Source organism: Cottoperca gobio, chromosome 6 (assembly GCF_900634415.1).
Source record: "Cottoperca gobio chromosome 6, fCotGob3.1, whole genome shotgun sequence".
In the NCBI taxonomy this organism is placed as follows: Eukaryota; Metazoa; Chordata; class Actinopteri; order Perciformes; family Bovichtidae; genus Cottoperca; species Cottoperca gobio.
The window spans coordinates 15084531-15094746 of NC_041360.1; positions in this window are offsets into that span (position 1 = coordinate 15084531).

Below are 10216 nucleotides of genomic sequence, written 5' to 3' on the forward strand. Positions count from 1 at the left end.
AAACTTGCAATATGTAAACCCCAGGGCAATTATTCTTTTCCAGTATTATCCAAACTGTGTCCTCAGCACTTATCAGACCATTTATTTCATGTTTTCTCAGACTTCTGAGGATCTTGCTTATTTTTAGCTAACCATAATTTTTAGCTAACGCCGTTTTTTTCTTGTCATGTTTTATGATGTATTCAAAAGCATCATCATGAATAGAAGACACACATGCAGTACTCTCAGCTATTCTAATCCTATATAGAAACTAGTATCTGTATCATTATTTGTTAATATACTGCATGGGAGAGTCAACAATAAACTTAAAGTTGTTCAAAGTCAGCTGCTAATAGCTCATTAGTTTTAATGGGTGTGTGCTAAATGGACTGAAGTCATGGCAGTGCACAGGTTGAGAAGTGCCACTCAGGCAAAATGGTAAACAATGAACCTGAAAGATGTCCCTCTATGGTTTTCTAATCTTTTGTAAAATACCACATTTTCTTTTTTATCTAATTGTTTGTTGTTCTCTGAAAGTACACAGCCAGAGATTACAAACAAAAAGAATGTTATTTGCTAATAGGCTCTTGTCTTCTGTCTAAACCTCCTGCAAATAAAACAGATTAAATCTTCTACATAGCAACATCCTTTCCCCTCTATTTAGTTATTTATTGTATAACAATGAGTTTATTATTTATTTCAGTGCTGGACAATGTTCAATGTACAATTTTATAATGTGAATCCAATTTTGTAGAAGTAGATCTGAATTGTAAGTGTAGAGAGAGATGAAGAACTGTGAGGGTTTTTCAGAATTGAAATAAAATATAGTATTAAAAATACAGATAAGGAGTTCCTGTGTTCCACATCATTCGGTACTTTCATAGACATAAATGCTATATGCCAATAGCCAGAAGAGGAAATGTACATTTCCTTGTGAAAATATCCTTTCTTACATCAGTGCCCAAAATTCATGCCAAATAAACAAGAAGTAAGGTCTCTGTGGCTGCTTTGAGAAATTGGTCTCCGGAGAGAGCTTTCTAGGTTAATTTATTCTCTATTGGGCTGGCAGTATGTGTACTGTCACCACTTTTAAACTCGGGGCAGGGCACATTTTGTGTGCAAGACTGCCTAAGATAACTTCTTATGGCTCCTTGGGATGGCTGCTGCCGTTGATTCTGGCAGGCCATGAGACAACCCGTTTATTTGTTTGTTTGTCCCGTGAGTTTTTGGCTGGCCGTTCAGGGCTCTGTTTGGCCCCAGTCCCTTTTGGGCTTCTATTTCTGAAACCCAAGTGGCTCTTAATGAAGCTGGTAGGGTTGGCATGGGCCCTCAGCAAACCCAGGCCTGATCAGACCCTTCTTCTTCTGCCTTGGCAGCCATACTCCATTTGCTCCCTCTGGCTTCCTAATTTAGTAACGGTGGGTAAAAATATGCGCTAACGAACAAGGTCTGGTATGTCAGGCTGGCGTCCAGAGAAGAGGGAGAGAGAGGAGGGGGTGAGGAGAGGAGTGTGTGTGTGTGTGTGTGTGTGTGTGAGTGTGTGTGTGAATGTGTGAGTGTGTGTGTGTGTGTGTGTTCACAGCAGGCATCCAGTGACAGGGGTAGAGTCACTCAGACCTCTCTGACATCTGTGTGTTTGCCTGTATGTGTAGACATTCATGGAAGCGTGTGGGGGTGCATGATGAGAGGTGGCGGGGTGAGCACTTAACATTTCTCACCCTTGCCAAACTCCATGCAAACACTTCTAATCATTCTTCTGTTTTATTCCAACCACACGCTGCGAGGTAGAACTATGGTATACATGGCAAATGGACAAATTATAGAAAGAGTTGCGCTTTTTTATTTTAAGTTACTATCTTATGGCCTCTTACACACTGTCTGCAGAGTCTGGCTTTTAAGGAGGCCAGCACCTGCAAATTAATTGCTTTTAAAGTGTAATTTTAGGCACCAAAGCATATCATGTAAGGTGGTGTTTTTGGTTATTTTAAGCCCAACTGTTAAATTCTCTCAATGAAACATGAAAGTGGAAGAGCAGGAGCAGTTGATCATGCTAGCTACTGTAGCATGCGCAGTTTTCAAATATCCTCTCCACAGACCTGCACTCACATCTGTTACTTTTGGTACAGTTTTCTAATATGCATAGCCATACAGTATTTTATAAAAGGTTAATGAGTTAATACTTTATAGATGGGCAATATGCTATTTGTTAGAATAACTTTTGGGTTGATGTGTTGTTACATCGTTTAACATTATATACAATGGCAGACACAAACGAAGCAATAAAGTCAAAACACAAATCAATTGTTGTTTTTAGAGAGATTTCTGGCTGGTGTGTATATCCTCCTACAGTGTAACTTGCTTTGTCTTTTTATCTCTCATTTGTATTTAGTCAGGATAGCCCCTTTTATTTATGAGCCCTGTGCCACATACTTTCTGCTTCAAAGAGCTTCAAAGAATCAAAACCATAATCCAGGTATTAGTTAAAAACTATGACACCTATAAACCATGATACTTCAGTGAATATTTAATGCATATGGTTTTGAGCTGATGTATTGCTCGCGTCTGTGAGGGCATACTGGATCTGTAGGGTAACCTTTCTACATGCGAGCTACAGAGCTTCCTGGTTCAACTCTATGTATACTGTATGTTTAGCTACAAATCATGCAGGCAGCGGAAGAAAAACATGTTTTAATGTGTACCCTATACACCTCAGACTTTCAAAGTTCTCCATTTTCCATGGACCCGTTCCAACAAACATTTACGGTGAATAACTTTATTCAGGCCATTTCAGTGAAAGACACAGAAGTGGTGCCAGTGAACTTTCTTGTTATCATACAATTGCTCTAAATATTTTATTCTGAAAAATTGTTTTTCTTACTAAAATGACAGGCAGCCCTTAAAACGATGCAAAAACATTAGGCGTTTAAAAAAAAAAACCAATATGATGGTAATAAGAGCTTTTAATTCTTGGTTTCATAGTTTAGAGCGCCCACTCCCCGAGCCTGTGCTTGCAATTACTCCATTTTCATCTGTCAAGACACTCGACCATAGAAATTTGCCCTGAAGCACTTTAGCACTTGCCCTTCCTGTTCACAGTTTAAGAGGCTCATGGCAACCATGTCAACTTCACTTGTAAACCCAAAGCTTTAGATGAAAACAGAAAACCTCCATTTCTGTTGCAAGGTGGTACCAGAAGCTCTAGTTTTAGACGCAGGATAACAGCGTACTCTTACTGTTCCTTTTCATCGATTTAATCAAAAAATAATAATCACATGATAAGAAATGTAAACTTTGTCCTACAACTAGTTGCACAGAGAGTTTGGGGGAATTCCCTCAAGCTGTGTGCTGAACTTTTGCCACAAAACTGTGCGGTCACAGACAGGCAAGGCAACAAACCACACTTTCCCCAGCTTGTGCAGGGTCAGTGTTATCGAAATACAGTATGATTCCTATAACTGGTGGCTAGATTGGCCTCACTGAGCTGAATAAGAAATGAAAAGATCCGCACTACACAATTAACATTTATATTCTTTATCTAATCGTCATGCATCATTATGGGTTTAAAGCCAAATAATATGCATTTCATATTGTTTTAGTTTGATATGAGTCTCCAAAATATAATAGAACATATCAAACATTTGCAAAGCTTTCTCTTTGGAACTGTTCTAGCAGTTTTCATAAAGAGATATGTGTTTGTTTGATTGTTCCCACATAGTAGTGGGCTAAAGGGGCAATTGAGACTAGATATTATTACATCTTAATGATAAACTAATGAAGCAAAGTGCTTTACCTGTCAACACAGGAATGTTCCAGTGTTGCATTACAAGAAATCTACTTCACAGATAAACTAACAAACTTTGCCCTTTTTGGAGTAGTTTTTGCTTGCCAGCTATATGTCACAGTTATTTGTTAAAATCACAAGCTAGCATCTACCTTTTTATACAGCTGTCCCCACTTCCTGTGCTAGTCCACCCACAGACACCCACCCCTCAGCAATGAACATCAGCCCCTGTCATAACAAATAGTGTTTAGAGTAGGAACTGAGAGAGTAGACGGTATTTAATGTGACATATAAAAAAAAAAAAAAGATTAAATAGGTTTTTATCCCAGCTAATGGAGCAGTTCTTGAGTCAATGCCTGAATGAGACTCTCTGATATTCGTGTTTTATCTTTGAGAACAACACAGTGCATTTCATTTGAACTGGAATCCCGAATTTGGTGAGAATTGGCACAATTATAGCTCTTAAATTGCACAAGCGGTTTACCACTTCAACAAAGTTGTTCTATTCTGACTCGCAGCAAATATGCCAATGTCTTCACAGCTGCTGCACTTCAGATAAAGCATGTTATTCGCACATAAAATAAGAAATGTGTTTCAGTACCGTAATCAAAGTATTTGTGCAAGTAATGCCGCTGTAAAGAAGTAGAAACAAAACCAGGCACTTAAGCCAGGCACCCCTTCCTTTGAACTGACTGAAGCTGTCCACAGCAAAGACATGATAGTCACAGTACGATAAGATAAGCTCTCTTTCCATGCAGCAGCATCGTTCCATGCCAGTGCTTTGTTCCACAATAGTTGTGTATTCAAACATGAATTGTTCTCTGCTATGGCAGAGACTTAGAATGGCTTAAACTTGTGTTTATCCTTACCCAAACCTTGGCCTAATTTGAGGCATATGCAGAAAACAAATCTACTATTGTTTCACCACTAAATCTTCTTCTCTCTTTTCTATTCAATGTCAAAATCAAAGATTACAGAGAGCTTTGGAGGTGATATTGCCATTCTTTGTTTAGACAATGGTGCACTAAACCAATAACTGTGTTTTGTGTGCTGACAGCATGTACGTTCCCTCATAATTGCAGTTTTAGCTGCACTGTGACAGCGAGATATGTGTATGGGGGAGTTTCATCTTCTTCCAATAGCCCTGCAATCAAGCTTTAGCTGCTAAAACATGGATAAGCAACTGTTCACTAGACATTTTCAAAATTATGTGATGAGTGGTTTGTGTGTATCCCTGCCCCCTCAAAACCAAAACACACACACAGAGAAAGATGGCACTTCCAGGACTTCCCTCCGAATGTTGAGAGGATGTCGCCACTCCGTGTCCCTGATACACTGTGGTCCAGCCTTGTACCTCCTACCCCCTTGTTGGTAACCAGGGGAAACAGCTGCATGTTGCCCATTCGCTCACTCGCTGGAATTCACAGTTAATAGTGATTATGCTACAGAGGGGTACACATGTTTCACCTGCTTCTCTAACTGCATGTGCATCTGTCCAGGAAGCAGTTATATATGCAGTTATATGAACTTTAGATTTTTTTTCCATCTCACTTTACGTAATGCATAATCCTTGATGCACATTTAATGTCCAATGAGTCAGCCAGTAATACTTCAGAGGACTTTTTCTGATATCATAATGAGAAAACTTTTTTTTTTGTACAGTCGCTTTGAGCAGGATGCTGACGGCAGAAGAAATTGAGGTCTTCATTGCTTAAAGCTGAAATGAATAACTCAGACTTAAGACTTGACCAAACCACACATTTAACCCCCACCCCCATGGAAATGCTTCAAAAATGAATAGTAGCTATAGGAATACAAATAGGAATATCAAAAGCGAGGTTTTGTCACTTACCTTTGACTATGAATGTGAATGAGAGGCTAAATGTCTGCCTGTGGTTCTCTGACCTTTTGTGGCTCCTCTGCTGACTCTGTTCAGGTAAGTGCAGGTTGTGTGATGCAGTGGTATCAATAATGGAAGAAAGGCAACCCCCTCCCTCTGGTTGCTATGTGGGTCAGAGGAGGCTCTCGGTGGATGGGAGAGATTGATGAAGAGCACCAGGGAGAGCGTCGGAGCGCCTACCTCACAGCGGTGCAACCCAAGCTGCTCCCCCTGCATTTGTTCCGAGGACCCCCTCCTGAGCTGCACCGCCTGACGCTCTTTAAATGACCTTCAAATTAGCCTTATTTTTCAGGGCTCTAAACCCTTCAGGGTCCTCACTGAAAGGATGGCGGGTCTTGTTCTCACTCTCTTTCTCTGCTTTTGCTTTTGTTATCCTCCTGTTGACCACTGATGGAGTAGAAAAAACAACAGAGAAGTGGAGCTTGTGTAGCAAAGGTGAATGATTTTCACTCCTGTTGTGTCTCTGATGTAATCAGACAAGTGAGCTGTTATGTGTTCCCGATTATGCAATTACAAACATACACACACACACACACAGACACACACAGATCCATGCACATACATGTTTCACCCTTTCATTATACCTAATCTTTCAAACATAGTCCTTTGACACACATGTATATCTGCAGCATCTGCAGACAATGATACATGTGGTGTTTTGAGAGGTTTGCGTGCGTGATGGTGGATGGGAGTCACAGTGGGATACTTCTTCCACAGAACAACTCCCTGTCAAGCCAGCCATCCATCACTACAGCTGTGGTTTATGTACACACAGCAGGTCATGTTGGTCCTCTGTTCAGACCTGATGCCGGGCTCTTGATTAAGAGAAACACTCCTCTCCAATGGTCCCGAATGACTCAGACGGCTGCATTTAGTACGATTATGCTATGATGGAATTGCTATTTGCAAGGCTTTAAAATAGGAACCTTTTCAGAGATTTCCAGGCTGATTTACGCGCATTTTAGGTGTATTATGATAAATGACAAATTCTCATCTCACTACACCTTTTGTGGAGGTGGAAGAAGCTACTCGCAAACTCACCTCACCAATCGACAACAGTCTACAGCTAATGATACAAACAAACACTTGTGTAATCACTCAGGCTGCGAGACTTTTAGTTAAGGCTTAGCCAAATGTACCTCTTGGCTGTGCGCACACTGCCTAGCATCCTTAAAGGTGACCTCATACAGTATAGGCAGATGTTTCACCCTGGTGGGAAAAGCTTTGACTTTTGTTTCATTTTTATTACACTGGGGTGAAACCTTACGTCCATGAAGACAATACACCTCCACACAGTACTGGCATTATAAATGTTTTTTGCACAAGTGGCAATTTGTCATGGAGAGCTTTTTAACATCCTCTTTTTTTCTGACCTTGTGCAGAGTAGTGCATGGGAACTTTTATCTCTCTAAATGAAGATAATGTAGTGGTTGCACAACAATTATGCCCTCGTGAGAAAAAACCTTAGTGGAGTTATTCAAAAAGAACCGATATTCCTTTTCATGATTTATATTTCTAATGAAGGTGACTAGCCATAAAATTAACATTTCAAGCAATCTCTTTTCTCTCCAAGTTCCCCCTGCTTGAGTTTGACACTGCGCCAAACATTCAGAGTTAATTCTCCAGCTATCGTGATGGAAAATCGACAGACGGGATTGTATCTCACAGGCAGCAAGAGAGTTAGAGAGCAAACATCAAGGGGAATCAAGTTGGAAAACATAATAAGTCATCGTGTTAGCTATGTGAATTGAAAGAGATGGTGTGAAAATAGGCAAGAGGACAGCCAGAGGTGGGGCATGACTGATGGCTGGGTAGGATGGAGGCTTGTTGCTCCAGAAGGGCAAACCTAGCCTGATTGATTTGCTAGTATTTCAGAAAGGCCCCAATACCCATTTGCTTATGATGCTGGAATGCTCTGGTAGCATTTTGTAGAAAGAGTAAAGACAAATGATGAAAAGCAACTAATGTAAGATGTAAAATATTGAGCTTGAATTATAGTTTTGGCACTTTCAGGGGACATAGTTCACATATGGCAAATGAATGTACTCTTCACAGAGAGGCCAATAATATTGTTCAAAATAATATACAAATTTGAAATGATTTATACCAGGAGAAGTTACAGCTACACGTAATCTACAGTAATGCTAGCAGCTCCGCATGCTAACGTGCACAATCACAACATGCTGCTGTTTAATGTTTACTATACTCACTTTTTTAGTTTTGCCCATTTGTTCATTTATGCTAAATAAAAAAGTGCAGCTGAGACTGATTTGGAATACATTTTTTACAGATGTTACTGACAAAAAGTTAAGGGATCAAAGTTATTACAATTTATGCTGAGGGGGAAATGAATGCCAGCACCAAATTTCATGTCAAGCCACCAAATAGTTTTTGAGATTATTCACTAAAACCACAAATGTCAACCTGATTGTGGCGCTAGAAATCATTTCAGGGTCAGTAAGATTCATCCTCTGTGGACCAATAATGTCTGCACATGACAATCCATGTGATAGTTGAGATATTTCAGTCTGGACCAAAGTGATGGACCATCCTGCCAATAGACAGACAGGCTGACATAGCCATCCCTAGAGCCATGCCGCCAGCATGGTTAAAAACCATGATTTTTTGGTGTATTAAGCTTTAAATTTCTCTTGTCTGCTTAATTTTTCCTCAAGCAGCACTCCTTCATTACAGTATTATAATGAGAGGCTCAGCATTAAACTTCACATCTAATCTCTCCAGTCTCTCCTAAATAGTGTATGGCCCTGTTCCATGAACTACAACAGAAAGAAACACTTACTTTTGGAATGTGCTTCACTGAAAAGCTTTTCTCCATCTGGATAGTGGGATTTCTGTTTCCTGACTATCTAATATCTATCCAGAGCGGTTATTACAGAGAGACGGATATCGTAGTGCATTATCCACAGACATGGTATAAAAACAATCATGGAAATGTACTGAACACTTTATAAGAACATGGCCAGCTGTTTGGCTGTTTTAAAGGAGGAAAGAGGATACATGCTGCCTCCACGTTGCACTTTTCCTCTGCTTTTGCCTTTGAACTTACTTCAAACATTAGTCAGTATGTGTTTAGTGTCATGCCAGCCATGTGGATGGCATATGTTAACATTGCAGTTGAGCTGGCTGGTTAAAAGGTGTGTGCGGTGACCAGTAGCTTTTGGTTATGTCTCTGAGGTGTAACTTTGATGTGAGGTGGTGGATGCCAGTGGTTGAATGGCGATGACTGAGGTAAACGTGAGTATGGAAACAATTCAGACACAAGCAGTGTACAACAGTAGCCACATGAAAGGCCCCTTTGTGGGGCTCTGCTACCTTACAGATGGCCAGCTTCCCTCGTCCATTAAATAATAACAGTGCTCCAATCTCTCCCCGGGCCAGATGTGCTGTATCTAAGATGCTAAATGGAAACAAATCAGCCCGGCTTTACTCTTTAATTGAGCACTGGAGTGTTTATTTTCTTGAGACTGTCATAATAGACTCCAAAATTCCCATAAAACTCTACTGTGAGGGCAGATTAGCCCATTTAGCACCTCTAGACAGTATTTTCCACATGAGACGAGTCTTAAGTGCAGTTCTGCTGGTGGCAAGACTTCCACACGGGACTGGCCACATCTTTAGTCACTCCTTATTTCTGCTCTGTGATCTTGCACTTAGAGGCACCCCTTGTAAAAGCAGCAGTTGTGGGGAGGTCGCCCTGACATCTTTATCATAATTGCCCTAAATACCCCCATTAGAGAAGCTAGCCAGTATCCTCAATAACACTAGTCATCCCTGGTAGCACTGGTGCATCTAATTGCCTGGGCCTTTTTTGAAAGATTGCCTGACATCAGCACGGCTCCCTGTGGGCTGGCCCTCTTCATTCTCTGCCCAGCAAAGCATATCGTTATCGCAGCCAGCAAAGAGACCCGGCCTCCCTGCTCCTGGATAATTAACTGTCTGGCTTAACTGCATAATGGGAAAAAGGAACATTGGAGGTATGGTAGTTATTCAAGCAGGCCTTTTGAGAGGAGAAGTATAAGACAATACTGGGGTCATCCAAGCTCACCATTTTTCAGTGGAACGGGTGATAATGTAGAAGGATAGGAAGTCATATTGTAGGCTGGTTATGGGGGATTGGTTTCATATGATAATTAGGCAAATATGCTAATTGCTGAGGAAGCTTGATGAATTCCTTCAGCCCGGCTCTCCACTCTAGTGCTGGCTCTCATATCAGCTGTCCCCAACGTCCCCCACTTCAAAGGCTCAAACCTTCTTTACATAGCACTACATTCACTCTTTCTGCTTCACAACAACAGTTCCGATCAGTGTGTACTCCCCCTCCAAAAATTTAAAAAAGACAAGAACAGCAACAGCAGGAGGGGGAAGTAAAGGGCCGTCTGCCGTTGTTTGACATTTACAAGTCTCTTAGTGAAATGCATGATGCACATCTCTGTGAGTGTGTGCGTGCAAGTGTAATTAGAACACGGCAGGCGTGTGTTTGTCTTTGTGTTGTTGTATGGTGGAGGTATCAAGGACAAGTGCATTAATGAGCACCT